Here is a 10336-nt window from a genome sequence, read left to right as displayed (position 1 = left end):
AATTTTATGCTTACATGTTTGTGAATGTCGTCGCTTCACCAAACCAATTGCAATTATCTAAGCTCTTGGTACCCATTATTTCGCTTTAACTCTTCATCGGCTCCCTCTTCGCACAAAGTGACTTGATCAGGTTCATTTCTTTTTTCTTATTATCAACTTGAACGTCGAATATCATGTTTTTTCTCTACTTCATCCGACTGTTCTGATATTCCTCTGTTTTATTGCTATGCTTTTTCTTTCTTCCTATTGAAGACTTGGCTTTGCTTAACTGCATCTATAGTTTTCTTCATTATTCGCCATGTTTTCTCCACTTATGTTAGAAATGACATATTGAAATGGTTGTGCGCTCTCTGTCTGAATGATAGTGATATGTTGCCGTTCACAAGGTAAGAGTGTGCAACTTCTGCGCCGTCCGTCGTTATAGTTCAGTGAGCTGCTTTGACATACGTTAGCTACCACGCCAGTATTGTGAGCTAGACATGCATGCTTTTCTATAGATTCTACGATGCTTTTGTCCACTACAAACAGTCGTTCCTCTGCCGGATCACCTAGCATTCTAATTGTGTTATTATTAGTAATCTTAAACCTTACTTTAGAGAGATATAGGCTTAGGGCTTCAATAATGTTTTGTTTGCACTATTTTGGCAAACATTGGCAAAAAGTACGATGCCGTTTATGAACCGTAAACTGCTGATATATTTTCTGTAAGTCTTTATCGCTATTTACTTCTAATATATTAATTTAAGTGAATACGGTGTGCATGACAGTTAGGCATGTGTACCACCTCACCAGAGCCCTTTCAAAATCGCCTTTTCACTGCTTTTTGTGAGGAATCTGAGGGTGGCTGTGTGCTTTGCGTAGGTGTTAGCCATGAAACTCACAAATTTCTTTTCTCAATCTAAGAATGCCATCAAAAGGGTGTTCGTATTCGGTAGGTCTCTGAAGTACTTGCTTGACCACATGAGGGTTATCCGCGGTGACGCACTCTTCCCTGAAACAAGCTAGGTCTCTAGGGTGCTTCCATTCGTGTTTGCCTTTTAACCCAAAGTGTATGGCGTGGGTAAAACACCTACAACTCTGAGAGTGAACATGTTTTGCAGCATTTTGTTTTCGACGCCTATGAATTTTGCTTTTAGCGAGAGCTACCTCATAGAATTCACACTTGATGTCTGGGGGCCGCTAAGCATGCTTACTTTCCTACGTTCAACTCAAAGGTACCAGCAGTTCGCGATGAAATGTCACGGAGACAGCACACACGGTACGTCATGCACTTAGGCTCTTCAAGAGCAGGGTGGATAGTTTTATGATCTATTAGATAGTATACAAACCATGAAGAGCAGTTTTTTCCCTTCCTACAGTTTTGTTTCCTGGGAACCTTTCATATTTTTTGTTTTACCATGGCGATTTAGTAAATGTTCGCGGGTATTAAGTGAGATCACTTCATCAAGCAGAGCCCCTGTAGTGCTTTCAGAAGGGTCTACAGCAATTTACAAAAATATGCTGTTATTTGGCACAATTGTCACCCACATCTAAGCTAGCGTGGAGCCTTACCACCACAAAAGTTTGCCAAACATACGTTTGGCAAACAATAGAATCGCAGCGAGCTGCGAATGTGCGACCTCTATACAAGGTGTATTTATATATAAAAAAGAAGATTCTGTGTAAATATATTACTACACTTGGCCATCTGGCGTTTTTGCACAGAAAGTAAACGACAAAGCGAAAATACCTTGGGAGAAATTTGCAAGGCGTCTCTTCCATACATGTTTAACAGCTCAAAAGGACTTGGACTAAAAGGGAGAACAGACGACTTGCACACTTTATTTGAGCTGGATGTTTATTGGAAAGGCCAGGAAAACACACAAACACGCAAGGTACTCAAAGAAACAAAGAAGCAGGACGAATTCGAAGACATGTAAGTGGTGAAACTAGGTGTCAAAGCAGTTTTTGAGAAGTCAGTGAGATGCAAATATTGCGTAAGAGGGAAATGACTGCACATACTTTTTGAGATAAAAGGTCTCGAAAATTGCACGTGTGCACCGTTCTGGATGAGTTATGAAAACTGCAGGGTCGGCAAAGACAGGAGAACCACCTTCGCGACACCAATGAATTGATAAATGAGAGCAAGGGCTAGCCTGAAAGGGCGCCTAAACCACACCGCGTTCGAAGGCGAGAGAGTAATGTTTTGCATTCACAGACCTTCTCACAGGGGCTGTCTCCTCGTCGCCAATTCGAGAATTTGCGTCCTTATACTTATTCTTGCCATTCTCTCCGCTTGCGTCGACGAAAACGCACAAAACGAATTGAAATCAGTTTATCGCGCACAATGGTCATGCGATGCAAGGAATTAAGAACGGGTGGGCGAATGCATGGCAAAGCAGGGCAGTAGAAAATTAACAGCAGGTTATCACGTACATAGACCAATCGGGAGCTTAATTCATCCTGAAATTACGTGAACAAACAGTTGCGTGATAAATTGTGCAGCAAGGACCGGAAACACCGGGAGAGAATCGTGCGCGTGTTCTTTGTATTTTCAGAGGTTGCTTAGGGGCCCACTGTGGCCGGTGTATGTTTTGACGCAACACAGAGGAATTTTATTATTGGCAAAGTTGTACCAAGAAATAAAGCGTGAGGTGCCTTTGTCAAATCACTAGTCTTGTTGAGCCATGGCTCGATGACAAAACGCATGTTCTTCTTGGCGGCGGTCATGCCTGCAGTTGGCAGCGGGTACGCTTGAATACACGACGATAGTTGCTATGTGGGCGTGTTGGTAGTGTATTTGAAATAGTTTTATGTAGCCCGAGGTGAAATACGGAAACAGGTCCTGTCCATCTGTATCTTTCAGTTTTCTGTATTTCACCTCGGGGTACATGAAATTCTCAAATGAAAGCACGAGCTTGTGGGTTTATAATAAAAGATGAACTACACACACACACACACACACACACACACACACACACACACACACACACACACACACACACACACACACACACACACACACACACACACACACACACACACACACACACACACACACACACACACACACACACACGCACGCACGCACACACACACACACACACACACATACATATATATATATATATATATATATATATATATATATATATATATATATATATATAGTCGTTATTAGAAGGTCGCAGGTTCGGTTCCTGCTCACGGCAAGCTATCTTTTGACCCAGTATTCTTCACATTTAGATTACAATTGGGCTTAATAACTTCCCCCTATACATTCCTTGGCATTATTGTCTGTTATATCATTAAAATTGTGTGAAAACACGAAAAAATCACCCCTTAAGTATACACTTCTTTCCCTTATTCATTAACGAGGGTCTCGTACTGGCAGACTTAATGCTTTAGGTTGTATACGAGGGACTATTGGTCAGCTGCCAGCTCGTAATAGGTTCACGTGCTATGTGACGCCACACAGGCTCATAAAGAGTGTGCGACACTCGCTGCCATGGCTACTGAGGTCGCTGACTGACACTCCCACGTTTAAATTCACATAAAAACTCAATAAAGTGGCAGGGGGATAGCCGCCGTGGTAGCTAGTTAGCTTCACACACTGTTCTTTCTTTACATTTACATCACTTTTTGGGGTCTACTAACATCCCCCTATACATTCCTTGGCATTAATTGGTGTTAGATCTCATTAACATTGGTCAAAATATGAAAAAAAACAAGCCCTAAGAATACACTTCTTTCGCGTATATATATATATATATATATATATATATATATATATATATATATATATATATATATATATATATATATATATATATCCCCTGATGAAGGGAGGACTCCTCCCGAAACTGTTGGGAAATAAATATATTTATCCTTGTTGACAACGCTCCCGTTGTGCCATATCTCATACCTTCACGAAGACTAAAATATGTGTACCATGAAAAACAGGCATGGTAACCCAGTCTGCACGTGAGCTCAAATATCGTCTTCTTCCCTATCGAGTTCATTCGTGGCGCCATGTAGCATCACCCCCGGCGGCGAAGGCACTGTCTCGTTGCTCAGTTTATCTGAGTGGCATAGGTTCTGACGAGTGACGCGCATAACGTCAGAGCGCGAGTGCGTGCTGGTGCTGCGAAGTGGTTCAATATCATAGGTCACATCGGTAACTTGGCGCACGGCATGGTACGGACCCGAGTACGGTGAAGTCAGCTTTTTCACAGTCGAACTCGCCGTGATGGGGTGCTGAGAAGTATACTGTCTCTTCGGTGGAAGTTGACATCGTGGTGGCGGGCATTGTAGAGCAATCGTTGGCATTCTTGCGAATCACTAAGACGCATGCGAGCATTCTCACGTGCCTGTAGAGCTCTAGAGATAACACCGCGGCCATAGTCCGATGTGTCGTAACAATAGGAAAAAGCGTGTCAAAAGGTAGCGTGGGTTCTCGTCCATACACGAATAAAAATGGCGAGACACATGCAGTATCATACCGGGACGTATTATAGGCAAATGTCACAAATGGGAGGGCAGCGTCCCAGTCTTGATGGTCGGAGGAAACGTACATTGCAAGCGTTTTTCTGATACTTCGATGTAGCCGTTCTGTCAGCCTGTTGGTTTGAAGGTGATATGCTTTTGTGAACTTGTGCTTTGTAGCGCGTGAAGGCAATATGTCTTGTATAACCTGGGAAGTAGTGACCCCGATCGGTAAGCAGTGGTTGAGGAGCGCCGTGATGTATGACGTCTTCTAGGAAAAAGTCGGCGACGTCGATTGCGCAACGGGTAGGAAGGGCCGCGTGATGGTATACCCAGTGATGTAGTCTGTGGCGATTGATATCTACTTGTTCCCCCTAACCGATAAAGGGAAAGGTCTAAGTAGTTCAAGACCTGTTCTATAAAATGGTTCTAATGGTATCTGAATTGGCTGAAGGCATCCCACTGGAAAGTTTGATAGCTTTTTGCGGTGCTGACAGAATTTACAAGAAGCGACGTTACGGTGGACGGATCGGTGCATACCAGGCCAAATGAAGCGACGTGGAACGGGGTCGTAGGTTGTTCAGACCCCCAAGTGACCAACCATTGGAATGCCATGTATTGGCGTGAGGACAGTTTGGCACATATGTTGGGGTATGACCAGTAGCAGCTCAGGTTCACCAGGATACATGCGTTAGCAATGTAATAAGCCGTCTTGGAGCAGGGACATCCGGAGAGACGGATAAGTTGTGGGACCATTGAGCGGAAGGACGAATCTCTTAAGCGAGGATCACGACGCTGCTCATCTCCGATGTTGCCGAAGGCGGAAAGTGCCAACACGCCATTAGGCTCTCCGCTCTCAGGAACGTCCGGTGGGTCGACTGGATGACGTGACAAGCAGTGGGCATCTTCATGGGGGCGGCTAGATTTGCATACAACTGTGTACGAATGTTTTTGTAGCCGTAGAGCCCACCGGCCGAGACGTTCACTGGGATTTTTTAAGGACAACATCCAGCATAAGCGGTGATGGTTAGGGACAACTCTGAATGGCGGTCCATACAAATATGGCCGAAATTTACCTCACTTCTCAGACGAGCGCAAGGAGTTGCCGTTGAGCGATTGAGTAATTTCGTTCCGCTGGTGATAAGAGACAGCTAGTGTATGTGATGACGCGCTGGCAGCCATGCTGTGTTTGCGCCGAAACTGCTCCGATATCACGGCCGCTTGCGTCAGTGCGCACTTCGGTTGGAGCGGACATATGGAAGTGTCCGAGAATCGGTGGCGTCGTAAGTCTGGTGGTCCGTACAGCGAATGCTCTAGCTTGTTGAGGCCCTCACGCAAAAGTCACATCTTTCTTCAGTAGTTCCGTGAGTGGGCACACGACGTTAGCGAATTTCCTCACAAATTTGCGAAAGTAGGCGCAGAGAGCCAGAAAGCCTCGAACGTCGTCCGCCGAGGCCGGCAGAGGGAAATCTTCGATTGCGTGGTTTTGGTCACGGTAGGGATGAACACCGAAAGAATTAGGGCGACCGAGGCTAGTGAGTTGGCGGCGGCCGAAGTGATAATTCAACGAGTTTAGCTGAAGTCCTGTCTTGCGCATAAAAGAAAGAATGGTCGAGATGCGCTCTAGATGGGTTTCGAAGTTTGGCAAGAAGAGAATGACGTCATAAAGGTTACACAAGCAGATTGACAACCTAAAACCGTGAAGGAGAGCATCCATCATTCGTTCGAATGTAGCTGGGACATTGCATAACCTTAACGGCATTACTTTAAACTGATAGAGTAAGTCGAGAGCTATAAACGCTCTCTTTTTATGGACCATGTCATGAACTGCTGTCTGCTAGTAACTAGAGCGAAGGTCCACAGAAGTAAAATAATTCGTTCCACTAAGGCAGTCAACGGCATCATCTATCCGTGGCAGGGAATACACGTCTTCTTTGTTATTTTGCTATGATTCCGTTAGTCGACACAGAAACACCAGCTGTTATCATTCTTTTTGACAAGGACGACTGGCGAAGCCCAAGGGCTTGAAGAAGGCTGAATGGTGTTCCGAGCAAGCATCTTTCGACCCCTTTCTGGATCACGTGGCGTTAGGTGGAGGATATCAGATAGGGCCACTGATGTATCGGATTTGCATCGCCTGTGCTAATCCGATGCTTTACGACGGTCGTTTGAGTTAGAGGTCTTGATACGACGAAGACGTCTTGATACGACGCAATAAAGTCACAAGCGCGTGCACATGCTCAACCGGGAGATCAGAGGTGATCATTTTTTTTATGCCATCTCGTGGAGTGTCCAACTCAAGGCTAGCAGGTGACGGTGAATCCTCTGTTAAGGCGCAAATGTGGTAGTCGCCGACTAAGGAAAGTGTGGCAAGTCATATTCCTCGGGGCAGTACTTGTGAGCAAAGTCCAAAGTTCACATACGGAGACGTGCCACGTTGTCCTTCATAGTCATAATCGTGTGCGGAAACATTGCATAGAGCGAACAGAGAATGGTAGCGTTAGGTGACACGACATAACCTCCATCGGTCACACGTGGATCGGAAGAGACATCCATATACATCTTAGCTCGACAAAATTGGCGAATGTAGTCGACGGAGCTTAGCCTTGGCGGCGCTGGAACAGGAGGGTCGATGGCATATGGTAGAATGCTCTGACAGAAAATCCAATTCCAGAATGATTTCATGTGGGCTTTTTTGAAAGAAATATACTTCCTTAGTGGGCGGGGAACGTTTCAGAAGGAAGAAAGAGCACAGAGATAGGATAGAGTGCACACTTAGAAGCAATTTTATTGCACTGATGGCGGAAATACATATACAGTCGAGAGGGCAAGGAGATCACACACACACACAAAAAAAACAAATGATGGCGCATGTGCCAGACCACCTTATTCTAATCTTGAAATGATAACCTAACTGAAAAGATAGTTGTATTCATTATCAAACAGATTGACGGACGGAGCTTTTACACGCTCAGTTCCTGCTTTTCGAATAAAAAAACTTCATATATTTCACGTTCCCTCTTGTCCTTATATCCTGCCATTACTTGGCATTCATCCAATTTCGGGGTGCGCCCACAATTCGCACAGTGACTCGCCAAGTGGCTGCAAACTGATCCGCTCATCAGATTTGCGTGCTGCCTCAGGATATCGTTCATAAAGCGCCCCGTCTGACCGATGTAGTATAGACCACATGATAATTAATTCAGATACACAACGCCTATAATACATTTAAAAAACATCTTTGCGTGCTTCGTAGGCGGGGCGCTGTCTGAACGATCACCTTAGGGACCACGCAAATCTGATTCGTGCCTCAGTGGATAGCCACTTGGCGAGTCCCAGTGCGAAATGTGGGTGCACCCCGAAGTTTGATGAATTCCAAGTAATAGCAAAATATATACAAGGACAAGAGGGCACGTGAAATATATGAAGCTTGCTTGATTCGCAAAGCAGTAACTGAGTGTGTAAGTGCCCCGTCCGTCAATCAGTTGAAAAATAATTACAAGTATCTTTTCAGTTAGGTTGTAATTTCAAGATTGGAATAAGGTGGTCTAACACATGCGCCATCATTTTTCCTTTCTTCTGTGTGTGATCTCCTTGCCCTCTTGACTTTACATGTATTCCCGCCTTCTGTGCAATAAAATTGGTTTTAAGTGTGCGCTCTGTTCTATCTCTCTGATCTTTCTTATTTCTGAAACGTTCCCTGCGTACTAAGAAAGTATATTTTTTTCAAAAACGAAATACCAACCAGCCCAAGTAGCCACCTTTTTTATGTGGGCAGTGGTCCAGGACGAAAAACAGAACAGAAGTAAGACATCGAGCCACAGTGACGTGGGCGGCGCACACCCCAGTGACAGCTGACGTTGCTCCATCAGCTACTCGGACTACAGTGATACGAGCAGGAGTGAGCCCTTTTTTTAGCAGAGCACGAAGGCTGGAGTTCATTACTGAAATGTGAGCGCCAGTGGGTATGAGTGCTAGTGAAGGTGTGCCATCTACATTTACGTTGATCATCTTATTGTGCCCAGGTAGCGTGTGCAGAGGAATTTAGGGTCGAATATTCAAGACAGGCTGACCTCTAGGAGCTGCGCCCGTTAGTCTTCCGAGGACTGGCGGTGGTAGGAGGGAGAGCGGTGACGGTTAGGTGAGTGGGACAGGCGTCCGGATGGCGACACCGAGCGGTTTGGTCGAGCGGGCATGGATACCGAAGCGTTGTCGTGGTCAGCGTGTATTGGCATGCGGGAACCATTAGGTGGGCGCCGGGTCTTGGTGTAGTGCGGCCATGACTGCCAATTTCAGGAATTACGGCAATGACGTGAAATGTGGCCGACTAGTCCGCAGCAGAAGCACATAGGTTTATCATCGGAGGTTCGCCATTCAGCCGAGTTCCGGTAACGTGGACAGTTGTACGGGCCGCGAGACATATCAGGTACACCAGGTGGTCGGTCAGGTCTGTTAACTGGGCAGAGCATATGTAGTCCGGCGTTGGCCAGTTCCTGGCACACAACGGTCTGGATTAAAGAAATCGTCACGAGAATCTTCAGTGGCACGGGCATAATCAGCAATAGGAGATGCGGCCTCAATTTTACGGCGGACGATACGAAAAATATTGCCGGAAGTATAGCAGCGACTGGAGGGAGACGGGCATCTCCGCAGGTAGATGTGAAAGCCGTGTTGGGAAAATGCGAAAATTGGAGAGCAATACAACGACTTTTCGCTTCTTCAAAGCGTCTGCATTCATTAACGATGTCGTCCACTGTCGAAGAGTTGCTGAACACGAGAAGAGTGAAAGCATCATCCGCGAATCATTTGAGGATGTGCGCAACCTTGTCGAATTCCGGCATCTTGTCGTCAACCGTGCGGCAGAGTGCGAGCACATCATGAATGTGTGCCACGCATGACTCGGTGCAGGACTTCAGTCAGCACTCGAGTCATGTAGCACGTGAAGTTCACGTGCTAGGTGATGCCATACAGGCTCATAAAAAGTGTGCCACATCCGCCGCCATGGCTATATACTGCATGGTGGCCCCCACATGACCACGTCGCGAATCGTTAAGAGCTCTGCGTCAAACTTCACTCTCCGGATAAAAGGTTTTTTTGACTGCGACATGAACAATGCAATATACTTGCTTCAACGCTCATTGTGTGGCCTCCAACATATTGGTCCAACAGAGACTGCCTCCGGTTGCGCTTCAATAATCACAGGTCACTCGTCTTGAGCCTGCCTAGCCTTCCTCTGTCCAAGCACCTCGCTACCCCAGGCCACTCTTTCGACAACATAACTGCCAAAATACTCGAACCTGGTTTTAAATCACACTACGAAAGGGAAGTTCGTGAATCTTTTCTTATTCTTAAATTTAATGCCATAGCATCTGGAATAAACGAGAACCCAGGGAGGCTTACATTTTTGCCAGCAAAACAGATAATTTAACCACCGTAGCCCACATACACGTTTGTTCACTGCTGTGATTGCGTTGCGGTGCTATCGGTGACACATCAGTTACTTGACCAGAATGCATGCACTCTCTGTTACCACATTGTGACATCAATGGTGATATTATGCTCATGTATATTTCATTGACAACGAACGTGACTTAACATGACATTGCCTTCTGTTATTGTTTTTATTCATTCACAAATGTTGCGATATCAAAAGTGTCCGTCATAATATTTGTATCTTATGTTTTCAAGTCACCTTGCCTTTTCATATTCTGTATCGCGCACTGCTGCTCTGCTATCTACTAAATGCTGCGTATGTCTGAATATTTTTTGTTAGCATGTATGTATGTCAATATTGTTAAGAGTGATTATTCATAATAGGGGGCCCCCATGCTATGTCGTTAAGAAGTGCGTGTTACTGTCATATGCACGTGTG

The sequence above is a fragment of the Rhipicephalus microplus genome, chromosome 1, assembly GCF_043290135.1.
Source record: "Rhipicephalus microplus isolate Deutch F79 chromosome 1, USDA_Rmic, whole genome shotgun sequence".
NCBI classification, from domain to species: domain Eukaryota; kingdom Metazoa; phylum Arthropoda; class Arachnida; order Ixodida; family Ixodidae; genus Rhipicephalus; species Rhipicephalus microplus.
This window is presented reverse-complemented; position numbering follows the sequence as displayed.